The following is a 15,260-nucleotide window of genomic DNA, read 5'->3' on the forward strand; positions in this document are numbered from 1 at the left end:
TGTGTAAGGGGGGGCTGTGCTTTATACTGTGTGGTATAATGTGTAAGGAGGGCTGTGCTTTGTACTGTGTGGTATAATGTGTAAGGGGGGCTGGGCTTTGTACTGTATGGCATAATGTGTAAGGAGGGGCTGGGCTTTGTACTGTATGGCATAATGTGTAAGGGGGGGCTGGGATTTGTGCTGTGTGGTATAATGTGTAGGGGGGGTTGGGCTTTGTGCTGTGTGACATAATGTGTAAGGTGGGCTGGGCTTTGTACTGTGTGGCATAATGTGTAAGGTGGGCTGGGCTTTGTACTGTGTGGCATAATGTGTAAGGGGGGCTGAGCTTTGTGCTGTGTGATATAATGGTAAGGGGGGCAGGGCTTTGTACTGTGTGACATAATGTGTAAGGGGGAGCTGGGCTTAGTACTGTGTAGCATAATGTGTAAGGAGAGGCTGGGGTTTATACTGTGTGGCATAATGTGTAAGGAGAAGCTGGGGTTTGTACTGTGTGGCATAATGTGTAAGGGGGGGCTGGGCTTTGTACTGTGTGGCATAATGTGTAAGGGGGGCTTGGTTTTTGTACTGTGTGGCATAATGTGTAAGGGGGGCTGGGCTTTGTACTGTGTGGTATAATGTGTAAGCGGGGGCTAGGCTTTGTGCTGTGTGGCATAATATGTAAGAGGGGGCTGGGCTTTGTACTTTGTGGTATAATGTGTAAGCGAGGGCTGGGCTTTGTACTGTGTGGCATAATGTGTAAGGGGGGCTGGGCTTTGTACTGTGTGGCATAATTTGTAAGGGGGGGCTGGGCTTTGTAGTGTGTGGTATAATGTGTAAGCGGGGGCTAGGCTATGTGCTGTGTGGCATAATATGTAAGAGGGGGCTGGGCTTTGTACTGTGTGGTATAATGTGTAAGCGGGGGCTAGGCTTTGTGCTGTGTGGCATAATGTGTAAGCGGGGGCTGGGCTTTGTGCTGTGTGGCATAATGTGTAAGGGTGACTGGGCTTTGTACTGTGTGGCATAATGTGTAAGGGAGGGATTGGGCTTTGTACTGTGTGGCATAATGTGTAAGGGGGGCTGGGCTTTGTACTGTGTGGTATAATTTGTGTAAGGGAGGGGTTGGGCTTTGTGCTGTGTTGCATAATGTGTAAGCGGGGGCTGGGCTTTGTGCTGTGTGGCATAATGTGTAAGGGTGACTGGGCTTTGTACTGTGTGGCATAATGTGTCAGGGAGGGATTGGGCTTTGTACTGTGTGGCATAATGTGTAAAGGGGGCTGGGCTTTGTACTGTGTGGCATAATGTGTAAGGGGGGGCTGGGCTTTGTACTGTGTGGTATAATGTGCAAGCGGGGGCTAGGCTTTCTGCTGTGTGGCATAATATGTAAGAGGGGGCTGGGCTTTGTACTGTGTGGTATAATGTGTAAGCGGGGGCTAGGCTTTGTGCTGTGTGGCATAATGTGTAAGGGGGGCTGGGCTTTGTACTGTGTGGCATAATGTGTAAGGGAGGGGCCGGGCCTTGTACTGTGTGGCTTAATGTGTAAGGGAGGGGCTGGGCCTTGTACTGTGTGGCATAATGTGTAAGCGGGGGCTGGGCTTTGTACTGTGTGACATAATATGTAAGGGGGCTGGGATTTGTACTGTGTGGTATAATGTGTAAGGGGGGCTGGGCTTTGTGCTGTATGGTATAATGTGTAAGGGGGGCTGGGCTTTGTGCTGTGTGGTATAATGTGTAAAGGGGGCTGGGCTTTGTGCTGTGTGGTATAATGTGTAAGGGGGGGCTGTGCTTTATGCTGTGTGGTAAAATGTGTAAAGGGGGTTGGGCTTTGTACTGTGTGGTATAATGTGTAAGGGGGGCTGGGCTTTGTTCTGTGTGGCATAATGTGTAAGGGGGGCTGAGCTTTGTGCTGTGTGATATAATGGTAAGGGGGCTGGGCTTTGTACTGTGTGACATAATGTGTAAGGGGGAGCTGGGCTTAGTACTGTGTGGCATAATGTGTATGGAGAGGCTGGGGTTTGTACTGTGTGGCATAATGTGTAAGGAGAAGCTGGGGTTTGTACTGTGTGGCATAATGTGTAAGGGGGGGCTGGGCTTTGTACTGTGTGGCATAATGTGTAAGGGGTGCTTGGTTTTTGTACTGTGTGGCATAATGTGTAAGGGGGGGCTGGGCTTTGTACTGTGTGGTATAAAGTGTAAGCGGGGGCTAGGCTTTGTACTGTGTGGCATAATGTGTAAGAGGGGGCTGGGCTTTGTACTGTGTGGTATAATGTGTAAGCATGGACTGGGCTTTGTACTGTGTGGCATAATGTGTAAGGGGGGCTGGGCTTTGTACTGTGTGGCATAATGTGTAAGGGGGGGCTGGGCTTTGTACTGTGTGGTATAATGTGTAAGCGGTGGCTAGGCTTTGTGCTGTGTGGCATAATATGTAAGAGGGGGCTGGGCTTTGTACTGTGTGGTATAATGTGTAAGCGGGGGCTAGGCTTTGTGCTGTGTGGCATAATGTATAAGTGGGGGCTGGGCTTTGTGCTGTGTGGCATAATGTGTAAGCGGGGGCTGGGCTTTGTGCTGTGTGGCATAATGTGTAAGGGTGACTGGGCTTTGTACTGTGTGGCATAATGTGGAAGGGAGGGATTGGGCTTTGTACTGTGTGGCATAATGTGTAAGGGGGGCTGGGCTTTGTGCTGTGTGGTATAATGTGTAAAGGGGGCTGGGCTTTGTGCTGTGTGGTATAATGTGTAAGGGGGGGCTGTGCTTTATACTGTGTGGTATAATGTGTAAGGAGGGCTGTGCTTTGTACTGTGTGGTATAATGTGTAAGGGGGGCTGGGCTTTGTACTGTATGGCATAATGTGTAAGGAGGGGCTGGGCTTTGTACTGTATGGCATAATGTGTAAGGGGGGGCTGGGATTTGTGCTGTGTGGTATAATGTGTAGGGGGGGTTGGGCTTTGTGCTGTGTGACATAATGTGTAAGGTGGGCGGGGCTTTGTACTGTGTGGCATAATGTGTAAGGTGGGCTGGGCTTTGTACTGTGTGGCATAATGTGTAAGGGGGGCTGAGCTTTGTGCTGTGTGATATAATGGTAAGGGGGGCAGGGCTTTGTACTGTGTGACATAATGTGTAAGGGGGAGCTGGGCTTAGTACTGTGTGGCATAATGTGTAAGGAGAGGCTGGGGTTTATACTGTGTGGCATAATGTGTAAGGAGAAGCTGGGGTTTGTACTGTGTGGCATAATGTGTAAGGGGGGGCTGGGCTTTGTACTGTGTGGCATAATGTGTAAGGGGGGCTTGGTTTTTGTACTGTGTGGCATAATGTGTAAGGGGGGCTGGGCTTTGTACTGTGTGGTATAATGTGTAAGCGGGGGCTAGGCTTTGTGCTGTGTGGCATAATATGTAAGAGGGGGCTGGGCTTTGTACTTTGTGGTATAATGTGTAAGCGGGGGCTGGGCTTTGTACTGTGTGGCATAATGTGTAAGGGGGGCTGGGCTTTGTACTGTGTGGCATAATGTGTAAGGGGGGGCTGGGCTTTGTAGTGTGTGGTATAATGTGTAAGCGGGGGCTAGGCTATGTGCTGTGTGGCATAATATGTAAGAGGGGGCTGGGCTTTGTACTGTGTGGTATAATGTGTACGCGGGGGCTAGGCTTTGTGCTGTGTGGCATAATGTGTAAGCGGGGGCTGGGCTTTGTGCTGTGTGGCATAATGTGTAAGGGTGACTGGGCTTTGTACTGTGTGGCATAATGTGTAAGGGAGGGATTGGGCTTTGTACTGTGTGGCATAATGTGTAAGGGGGGCTGGGCTTTGTACTGTGTGGTATAATTTGTGTAAGGGAGGGGTTGGGCTTTGTGCTGTGTTGCATAATGTGTAAGCGGGGCTATGCTTTGTGCTGTGTGGCATAATGTGTAAGCGGGGGCTGGGCTTTGTACTGTGTGGCATAATGTGTAAGGGAGGGATTGTACTGTGTGGCATAATGTGTAAGGGGGGGCTGGGCTTTGTACTGTGTGGTATAATGTGTAAGCGGGGGCTAGGCTTTGTGCTGTGTGGCATAATATGTAAGAGGGGGCTGGGCTTTGTACTGTGTGGCATAATGTGTAAGCGGGGGCTAGGCTTTGTGCTGTGTGGCATAATGTGTAAGCGGGGGCTGGGCTTTGTGCTGTGTGGCATAATGTGTAAGGGTGACTGGGCTTTGTACTGTGTGGCATAATGTGTCAGGGAGGGATTGGGCTTTGTGCTGTGTTGCATAATGTGTAAGGGGGGCTGGGTTTTGTACTGTGTGGCATAATGTGTAAGGGGGGTTGGGCTTTGTACTGTGTGGCATAATGTGTAAGCGGGGGCTAGGCTTTGTGCTGTGTGGCATAATATGTAAGAGGGGGCTGGGCTTTGTACTGTGTGGCATAATGTGTAAGCGGGGGCTAGGCTTTGTGCTGTGTGGCATAATGTGTAAGCGGGGGCTGGGCTTTGTGCTGTGTGGCATAATGTGTAAGGGTGACTGGGCTTTGTACTGCGTGGCATAATGTGTCAGGGAGGGATTGGGCTTTGTACTGTGTGGCATAATGTGTAAGGGGGGCTGGGCTTTGTACTGTGTGGTATAATGTGTAAGAGAGGGGCTGGGCTTTGTGCTGTGTTGCATAATGTGTAAGGGGGGCTGGGTTTTGTACTGTGTGGCATAATGTGTAAGGGGGGTTGGGCTTTGTACTGTGTGGCATAATGTGTAAGGAGGGATTGGGCTTTGTACTGTGTGGCATAATGTGTAAGGGGGGCTGGGCTTTGTACTGTGTGGCATAATGTGTAAGGGGGGCTGGGCTTTGTACTGTGTGGCACAATGTGTAAGGGAGGGGCTGGGCCTTGTACTGTGTGGCATAATGTGTAAGGGAGGGGCTGGGCCTTGTACTGTGTGGCATAATGTGTAAGCGGGGGCTGGGCTTTGTACTGTGTGACATAATATGTAAGGGGGCTGGGATTTTTACTGTGTGGTATAATGTGTAAGGGGGGCTGGGCTTTGTGCTGTGTAGTATAATGTGTAAGGGGGGCTGGGCTTTGTACTGTGTGGTATAATGTGTAAGGGGGACTGGGCTTTGTGCTGTGTGGTTTAATGTGTAAAGGGGGCTGGGCTTTGTGCTGAGTGGTATAATGTGTATGTGGGGGCTGTGCTTTATACTGTGTGGTATAATGTGTAAGGAGGGCTGTGCTTTGTACTGTGTGGTATAATGTGTAAGGGGGGGCTGGGCTTTGTACTGTATGGCATAATGTGTAAGGAGGGGCTGGGCTTTGTACTGTATGGCATAATTTGTAAGGGGGGCTTGGCTTTGTACTGTGTGGAATAATGTGTATGGAGGGGCTGGGCTTTGTACTGTATGGCATAATACGTAAGGGGGCTGGGATTTGTACTGTGTGGAATAATGTGTATGGAGGGGCTGGGCTTTGTACTGTATGGCATAATACGTAAGGGGGCTGGGATTTGTACTGTGTGGTATAATGTGTAAGCGGGGGCTAGGCTTTGTGCTGTGTGGCATAATGTGTAAGCGGGGGCTGGGCTTTGTGCTGTGTGGCATAATGTGTAAGGGTGACAGGGCTTTGTACTGTGTGGCATAATGTGTAAGTTAGACATTGGGCTTTGTACTGTGTGGCATAATGTGTAAGGGGGGCTGGGCTTTGTACTGTGTGGTATAATGTGTAAGGGAGGGGTTGGGTTTTGTGCTGTGTTGCATAATGTGTAAGGGGGGCTGGGTTTTGTACTGTGTGGCATAATGTGTAAGGGGGGTTGGGCTTTGTACTGTGTGGCATAATGTGTAAGGGAGGGATTGGGCTTTGTACTGTGTGGCATAATGTGTAAGGGGGGCTGGGCTTTGTACTGTGTGGCATAATGTATAAGGGAGGGGCTGGGCCTTGTACTGTGTGGCAAAATGTGTAAGGGAGGGGCTGGGCCTTGTACTGTGTGGCATAATGTGTAAGCGGGGGCTGGGCTTTGTACTGTGTGACATAATATGTAAGGGGGCTGGGATTTGTACTGTGTGGTATAATGTGTAAGGGGGTCTGGGCTTTGTGCTGTGTGGTATAATGTGTAAGGGGGGCTGTGCTTTGTGCTGTGTGGTATAATGTGTAAAGGGGGCTGGGGTTTGTGCTGTGTGGTATAATGTGTAAGGGGGGCCTGTGCTTTATACTGTGTGGTATAATGTGTAAGGAGGGCTGTGCTTTGTACTGTGTGGTATAATGTGTAAGGGGGGCTGGGCTTTGTACTGTATGGCATAATGTGTAAGGAGGGGCTGGGCTTTGTACTGTATGGCATAATGTGTAAGGGGGGGCTGGGATTTGTGCTGTGTGGTATAATGTGTAAGGGGGGTTGGGCTTTGTGCTGTGTGATATAATGTGTAAGGTGGGCTGGGCTTTGTACTGTGTGGCATAATGTGTAAGGGGGGCTGAGCTTTGTGCTGTGTGATATAATGGTAAGGGGGGCTGGGCTTTGTGCTGTGTAGTATAATGTGTAAGGGGGGCTGGGCTTTGTACTGTGTGGTATAATGTGTAAGGGGGACTGGGCTTTGTGCTGTGTGGTTTAATGTGTAAAGGGGGCTGGGCTTTGTGCTGAGTGGTATAATGTGTATGTGGGGGCTGTGCTTTATACTGTGTGGTATAATGTGTAAGGAGGGCTGTGCTTTGTACTGTGTGGTATAATGTGTAAGGGGGGGCTGGGCTTTGTACTGTATGGCATAATGTGTAAGGAGGGGCTGGGCTTTGTACTGTATGGCATAATTTGTAAGGGGGGCTTGGCTTTGTACTGTGTGGAATAATGTGTATGGAGGGGCTGGGCTTTGTACTGTATGGCATAATACGTAAGGGGGCTGGGATTTGTACTGTGTGGAATAATGTGTATGGAGGGGCTGGGCTTTGTACTGTATGGCATAATACGTAAGGGGGCTGGGATTTGTACTGTGTGGTATAATGTGTAAGCGGGGGCTAGGCTTTGTGCTGTGTGGCATAATGTGTAAGCGGGGGCTGGGCTTTGTGCTGTGTGGCATAATGTGTAAGGGTGACAGGGCTTTGTACTGTGTGGCATAATGTGTAAGTTAGACATTGGGCTTTGTACTGTGTGGCATAATGTGTAAGGGGGGCTGGGCTTTGTACTGTGTGGTATAATGTGTAAGGGAGGGGTTGGGTTTTGTGCTGTGTTGCATAATGTGTAAGGGGGGCTGGGTTTTGTACTGTGTGGCATAATGTGTAAGGGGGGTTGGGCTTTGTACTGTGTGGCATAATGTGTAAGGGAGGGATTGGGCTTTGTACTGTGTGGCATAATGTGTAAGGGGGGCTGGGCTTTGTACTGTGTGGCATAATGTATAAGGGAGGGGCTGGGCCTTGTACTGTGTGGCATAATGTGTAAGGGAGGGGCTGGGCCTTGTACTGTGTGGCATAATGTGTAAGCGGGGGCTGGGCTTTGTACTGTGTGACATAATATGTAAGGGGGCTGGGATTTGTACTGTGTGGTATAATGTGTAAGGGGGTCTGGGCTTTGTGCTGTGTGGTATAATGTGTAAGGGGGGCTGTGCTTTGTGCTGTGTGGTATAATGTGTAAAGGGGGCTGGGCTTTGTGCTGTGTGGTATAATGTGTAAGGGGGGGCTGTGCTTTATACTGTGTGGTATAATGTGTAAGGAGGGCTGTGCTTTGTACTGTGTGGTATAATGTGTAAGGGGGGCTGGGCTTTGTACTGTATGGCATAATGTGTAAGGAGGGGCTGGGCTTTGTACTGTATGGCATAATGTGTAAGGGGGGCTGGGATTTGTGCTGTGTGGTATAATGTGTAAGGGGGGTTGGGCTTTGTGCTGTGTGATATAATGTGTAAGGTGGGCAGGGCTTTGTACTGTGTGGCATAATGTGTAAGGGGGGCTGAGCTTTGTGCTGTGTGATATAATGGTAAGGGGGGCTGGGCTTTGTACTGTGTGACATAATGTGTAAGGGGGAGCTGGACTTAGTACTGTGTGGCATAATGTGTAAGGAGAGGCTGGGGTTTGCACTGTGTGGCATAATGTGTAAGGAGAAGCTGGGGTTTGTACTGTGTGGCATAATGTGTAAGGGGGGATGGGCTTTGTACTGTGTGGCATAATGTGTAAGGGAGGCTTGGTTTTTGTACTGTGTGGCATAATGTGTAAGGGGGGGCTGGGCTTTGTACTGCGTGGTATCATGTGTAAGCGGGGGCTAGGCTTTGTGCTGTGTGGCATAATATGTAAGAGGGGGCTGGGGTTTGTACTGTGTGGCATAATGTGTAAGGGTGACTGGGCTTTGTACTGTGTGGCATAATGTGTAAGGGAGGGATTGGGCTTTGTACTGTGTGGCATAATGTGTAAGGGGGGCTGGGCTTTGTACTGTGTGGTATAATGTGTAAGGGAGGGGTTGGGCTTTGTGCTGTGTTGCATAATGTGTAAGGGGGGCTGGGTTTTATACTGTGTGGCATAATGTGTAAGGGGGGCTGGGCTTTGTACTGTGTGGTATAATGTGTAAGCGGGGGCTAGGCTTTGTGCTGTGTGGCATAATGAGTAAGCGGGGGCTGGGCTTTGAGCTGTGTGGCATAATGTGTAAGGGTGACTGGGCTTTGTACTGTGTGGCATAATGTGTAAGGGAGGGATTGGGCTTTGTACTGTGTGGCATAATGTGTAAGGGGGGCTGGGCTTTGTACTGTGTGGTATAATGTGTAAGGGAGGGGTTGGGCTTTGTGCTGTGTTGCATAATGTGTAAGGGGGGCTGGGTTTTGTACTGTGTGGCATAATGTGTAAGGGGGGTTGGGCTTTGTACTGTGTGGCATAATGTGTAAGGAGGGATTGGGCTTTGTACTGTGTGGCATAATGTGTAAGGGGGGCTGGGCTTTGTACTGTGTGGCATAATGTGTAAGGGGGGCTGGGCCTTGTACTGTGTGGCATAATGTGTAAGGGAGGGGCTGGGCCTTGTACTGTGTGGCATAATGTGTAAGCGGGGGCTGGGCTTTGTACTGTGTGACATAATATGTAAGGGGGCTGGGATTTGTACTGTGTGGTATAATGTGTAAGGGGGGCTGGGCTTTGTGCTGTGTGGTATAATGTGTAAGGGGGGCTGGGCTTTGTACTGTGTGGTATAATGTGTAAGGGGGACTGGGCTTTGTGCTGTGTGGTTTAATGTGTAAGGGGGGGCTGGGCTTTGTGCTGTGTGGTATAATGTGTAAGTGGGGACTGTGCTTTGTGCTGTGTGGTATAATGTGTAAGGAGGGCTGTGCTTTGTACTGTGTGGTATAATGTGTAAGGGGGGGCTGGGCTTTGTACTCTATGGGATAATGTGTAAGGAGGGGCTGGGCTTTGTACTGTATGGCATAATGTGTAAGAAGGGCTGGGTTTTGTACTGTGTGGCATAATGTGTAAGGGGGGTTGGGCTTTGTACTGTGTGGCATAATGTGTAAGGGGAGGGCTGGGGTTTGTACTGTGTGGTATAATGTGTAAGGGGGGCTGGGCTTTATACTGTGTGGCATAATGTGTAAGCGGGGCTGGGCTTTGTACTGTGTGGCATAATGTGTAAGGGAGGGGCTGGGCCTTGTACTGTGTGGCATAATGTGTAAGCGGGGGCTGGGCTTTGTACTGTGTGGCATAATATGTAAGGGGGCTGGGATTTGTACTGTGTGGTATAATGTGTAAGGGGGGTTGGGCTTTGCACTGTGTGACATAATGTGTAAGGGGGGCTGGGCTTTGTACTGTGTGGCATAATGTGTAAGGGGGGCTGAGCTTTGTGCTGTGTGGTATAATGTGTAAGGGGGGCTGGGCTTTGTACTGTGTGACATAATGTGTAAGGGGGAGCTGGGCTTAGTACTGTGTGGCATAATGTGTAAGGAGAGGCTGGGGTTTGTACTGTGTGGCATAATGTGTAAGGAGAAGCTGGGGTTTGTACTGTGTGGCTTAATGTGTAAGGGGGGCTGGGCTTTGTACTGTGTGGCATAATGTGTAAGGGGGGCTGGGATTTGTACTGTGTGGCATAATGTGTAAGGGGGGGCTGGGATTTGTACTGTGTGGTATAATGTGTAAGCGGGGGCTAGGCTTTGTGCTGTGTGGCATAATATGTAAGAGGGGGCTGGGCTTTGTACTGTTTGGTATAATGTGTAAGCGGGGGCTGGGCTTTGTACTGTGTGGCATAATGTGTAAGGGGGCTGGGCTTTGTACTGTGTGGCATAATGTGTAAGGGGGGGCTGGGCTTTGTACTGTGTGGTATAATGTGTAAGCGGGGGCTAGTCTTTCTGCTGTGTGGCATGATATGTAAGAGGGGGCTGGGCTTTGTACTGTGTGGTATAATGTGTAAGCGGGGGCTAGGCTTTGTGCTGTGTGGCATAATGTGTAAGCGGGGGCTGGGCATTGTGCTGTGTGGCTTAATGTGTAAGGGTGACTGGGCTTTGTACTGTGTGGCATAATGTGTAAGGGAGAGATTGGGCTTTGTACTGTGTGGCATAATGTGTAAGGGGGGCTGGGCTTTGAACTGTGTGGTATAATGTGTAAGGGAGGGGTTGGGTTTTGTGCTGTGTTGCATAATGTGTAAGGGGGGCTGGGTTTTGTACTGTGTGGCATAATGTGTAAGGGGGGTTGGGCTTTGTACTGTGTGGCATAATGTGTAAGGGAGGGATTGGGCTTTGTACTGTGTGGCATAATGTGTAAGGGGGGCTGGGCTTTGTACTGTGTGGCATAATGTGTAAGGGGGGCTGGGCTTTGTACTGTGTGGCATAATGTGTAAGGGAGGGGCTGGGCCTTGTACTGTGTGGGATAATGTGTAAGGAGGGGCTGGGCCTTGTACTGTGTGGCATAATGTGTAAGCGGGGACTGGGCTTTGTACTGTGTGACATAATATGTAAGGGGGCTGGGATTTGTACTGTGTGGTATAATGTGTAAGGGAGGCTGGGCTTTGTGCTGTGTGGTATAATGTGTAAGCGGGGGCTGGGCTTTGTACTGTGTGACATAATATGTAAGGGGGCTGGGATTTTTACTGTGTGGTATAATGTGTAAGGGGGGCTGGGCTTTGTGCTGTGTAGTATAATGTGTAAGGGGGGCTGGGCTTTGTACTGTGTGGTATAATGTGTATGGGGGGCTGGGCTTTGTATCGTATGGCATAATGTGTAAGGAGGGGCTGGGCTTTGTACTGTATGGCATAATGTGTAAGGGGGGGCAGGGATTTGTGCTGTGTGGTATAATGTGTAAGGGGGGTTGGGCTTTGTGCTGTGTGATATAATGTGTAAGGTGGGCTGGGCTTTATACTGTGTGGCATAATGTGTAAGGGGGGCTGAGCTTTGTGCTGTGTGATATAATGGTAAGGGGGGCTGGACTTTGTACTGTGTGACATAATGTGTAAGGGGGAGCTGGGCTTAGTACTGTGTGGCATAATGTGAAAGGAGAGGCTGGGGTTTGTACTGTGTGGCATAATGTGTAAGGAGAAGCTGGGGTTTGTACTGTGTGGCATAATGTGTAAGGGGGGGCTGGGCTTTGTACTGTGTGGCATAATGTGTAAGGTGGGCTTGGTTTTTGTACTGCGTGGCATAATGTGTAAGGGGGGGCTGGGCTTTGTACTGCGTGGTATAATGTGTAAGCGGGGGCTAGGCTTTGTGCTGTGTGGCATAATATGTAAGAGGGGGCTGGGCTTTGTACTGTGTGGTATAATGTGTAAGCGGGGGCTGGGCTTTGTACTGTGTGGCATAATGTGTAAGGGGGGCTGGGCTTTGTACTGTGTGGCATAATGTGTTAGGGGGGGCTGGGCTTTGTACTGTGTGGTATAATGTGTAAGCGGGGGCTAGGCTTTGTGCTGTGTGGCATAATATGTAAGAGGGGGCTGGGCTTTGTACTGTGTGGTATAATGTGTAAGCGGGGGCTAGGCTTTGTGCTGTGTGGCATAATGTGTAAGGGTGACTGGGCTTTGTACTGTGTGGCATAATGTGTAAGGGAGGGATTGGGCTTTGTACTGTGTGGCATAATGTGTAAGGGGGGCTGGGCTTTGTACTGTGTGGTATAATGTGTAAGGGAGGGGTTGGGCTTTGTGCTGTGTTGCATAATGTGTAAGGGGGGCTGGGTTTTGTACTGTTTGGCATAATATGTAAGGGGGGTTGGGCTTTGTACTGTGTGGCATAATGTGTAAGGAGGGATTGGGCTTTGTACTGTGTGGCATAATGTGTAAGGGGGGCTGGGCTTTGTACTGTGTGGCATAATGTGTAAGGGGGGCTGGGCTTCGTACTGTGTGGCATAATGTGTAAGGGAGGGGCTGGGCCTTGTACTGTGTGGCATAATGTGTAAGGGAGGGGCTGGGCCTTGTACTGTGTGGCATAATGTGTAAGCGGGGGCTGGGCTTTGTACTGTGTGACATAATATGTAAGGGGGCTGGGATTTGTACTGTGTGGTATAATGTGTAAGGGGGTCTGGGCTTTGTGCTGTGTGGTATAATGTGTAAGGGGGACTGGGCTTTGTGCTGTGTGGTATAATGTGTAAGTGGGGGCTGTGCTTTATACTGTGTGGTATAATGTGTAAGGAGGGCTGTGCTTTGTACTGTGTGGTATAATGTGTATGGAGGGGCTGGGCTTTGTACTGTATGGCATAATACGTAAGGGGGCTGGGATTTGTACTGTGTGGTATAATGTGTAAGGGGGGCTGGGCTTTGTGCTGTGTGGTATAATGTGTAAGGGGGGCTGGGCTTTGTACTGTGTGGTATAATGTATAAGGGGGGCTGGGCTTTGTGCTGTGTGGTATAATGTGTAAGGGGGGCTGGGCTTTGTACTGTGTGACATAATGTGTAAGAGGGGCTGGGCTTTGTACTGTATGACATAATGTGTAAGGGGGCTGGGATTTGTTCTGTGTGGCATAATGTGTAAGGGGGCTGGGATTTGTACTGTGTGGTATAATGTGTAAGGGGGGTTGGGCTTTGTGCTGTGTGGTATAATGTGTAAGGGGGCTGGGATTTGTGCTGTGTGGTATAATGTGTAAGGGGGATGAGATTTGTGCTGTGTGGTATAATGTGTAAGGGGGCTGGGATTTGTGCTGTGTGGCATAATGTGTAAGGGGGGCTGGGCTTTGTGCTGTGTGGTATAATGTGTAAGGGGGGCTGGGCTTTGTGCTGTGTGGTATAATGTGTAAGGGGGGCTGGGCTTTGTGCTGTGTGGTATAATGTGTAAGGGGGGCTGGGCTTTGTACTGTGTGACATAATGTGTAAGAGGGGCTGGGCTTTGTACTGTGTGACATAATGTGTAAGGGGGCTGGGATTTGTACTGTGTGGCATATTGTGTAAGGGGGCTGGGATTTGTATTGTGTGGTATAATGTGTAAGGGGGGTTGGGCTTTGTGCTGTGTGGTATAATGTGTAAGGGGGCTGGGATTTGTACTGTGTGGCATAATGTGTAAGGTTGGAGGAGGGGCTTTGTACTGTGTGGCATAATGTGTAAGGAGGGGCTGGGCTTTGTACTGTGTGGTATAATGTGTAAGGGGGGCTGGGATTTGTACTGTGTGGTATAATGTGTAAGGGGGGCTGGGCTTTGTGCTGTGTGGCATAATGTGTAAGGGGGGCTGGGCCTTGTACTGTGTGGTATAATGTGTAAGGGTGGCTGGGATTTGTACTGTGTGGTATAATGTGTAAGGGAGGGATTGGGCTTTGTACTGTGTGGTATAATGTGTAAGGGGGGCTGGGCTTTGTGCTGTGTGGCATAATGTGTAAACGGGGGCTGGGCTTTGTGCTGTGTGGCATAATGTGTAAGGGTGACTGGGCTTTGTACTGTGTGGCATAATGTGTAAGGGAGGGATTGGGCTTTGTACTGTGTGGCATAATGTGTAAGGGGGGCTGGGCTTTGTACTGAGTGGTATAATGTGTAAGGGAGGGGTTGGGCCTTGTACTGTGTGGCATAATGTGTAAGCGGGGGCTGGGCTTTGTACTGTGTGGCATAATATGTAAGGGGGCTGGGATTTGTACTGTGTGGTATAATGTGTAAGGGGGGCTTGGCTTTGTGCTGTGTGGTATAATGTGTAAGGGGGGCTGGGCTTTGTACTGTGTGGTATAATGTGTAAGGGGGGCTGGGCTTTGTGCTGTGTGGTATAATGTGTAAGGGGGGCTGGGCTTTGTGCTGTGTGGTATAATGTGTAAGGGGGGCTGTGCTTTATACTGTGTGGTATAATGTGTAAGGGGGGCTGTGCTTTGTACTGTGTGGTATAATGTGTAAGGGGGTCTGGGCTTTTTACTATATGGCATAATGTGTAAGGAGGGGCTGGGCTTTGTACTGTATGGCATAATGTGTAAGGGGGGCTGGGCTTTGTACTGTGTGGAATAATGTGTAAGGAGGGGCTGGGCTTTGTACTGTATAGCATAATGTGTAAGGGGGGCTGGGATTTGTGCTGTGTGACATAATTTGTAAGGGGGACTGGGCTTTGTACTGTGTGGCATAATGTGTAAGGGGGGCTGGGCTTTGTGCTGTCTGGTACAATGTGTAAGGGGGGCTGGGCTTTGTACTGTGTGGTACAATGTGTAAGGGGGGCTGGGCTTTGTGCTGTGTGGTATAATGTGTAAGGGGGGCTGGGCTTTGTACTGTGTGACATAATGTGTAAGAGGGGCTGGGATTTGTACTGTGTGTCATAATGTGTAAGAGGGGCTGGGCTTTGTACTGTGTGACATAATGTGTAAGGGGGCTGGGATTTGTACTGTGTGGCATAATGTGTAAGGGGGGGCTGTGCTTTATACTGTGTGGTATAATGTGTAAGGGGGGCTGTGCTTTGTACTGTGTGGTATAATGTGTAAGGGGGGCTGGGCTTTTTACTATATGGCATAATGTGTAAGGAGGGGCTGGGCTTTGTACTATATGGTATAATGTGTAAGGGGGGCTGGGCTTTGTACTGTGTGGAATAATGTGTAAGGAGGGTCTGGGCTTTGTACTGTATAGCATAATGTGTAAGGGGGGCTGGGATTTGTACTGTGTGGTATAATGTGTAAGGGGGGCTGGGCTTTGTACTGTGTGGTGTAATGTGTAAGGGGGGTTGGGCTTTGTGCTGTGTGGTATAATGTGTAAGGGGGCTGGGATTTGTGCTGTGTGGTATAATGTGCAAAGGGGATGGGATTGTGCTGTGTGGTATAATGTGTAAGCGGGGCTGGGATTTGTACTGTGTGCATAATGTGTAAGGTTGGAGGAGGGGCTTTGTACTGTGTGGCATAATGTGTAAGGAGGGGCTGGGCTTTGTACTGTGTGGTATAATGTGTAAGGGGGGCTGGGATTTGTACTGTGTGGTATAATGTGTAAGGGGGGCTGGGATTTGTACTGTGTGGCATAATGTGTAAGGGAGGGA

The sequence above is a fragment of the Taudactylus pleione genome, unplaced genomic scaffold (assembly GCF_031769625.1).
Source record: "Taudactylus pleione unplaced genomic scaffold, aTauple2 ptg000685l, whole genome shotgun sequence".
Classification (NCBI taxonomy): domain Eukaryota; kingdom Metazoa; phylum Chordata; class Amphibia; order Anura; family Myobatrachidae; genus Taudactylus; species Taudactylus pleione.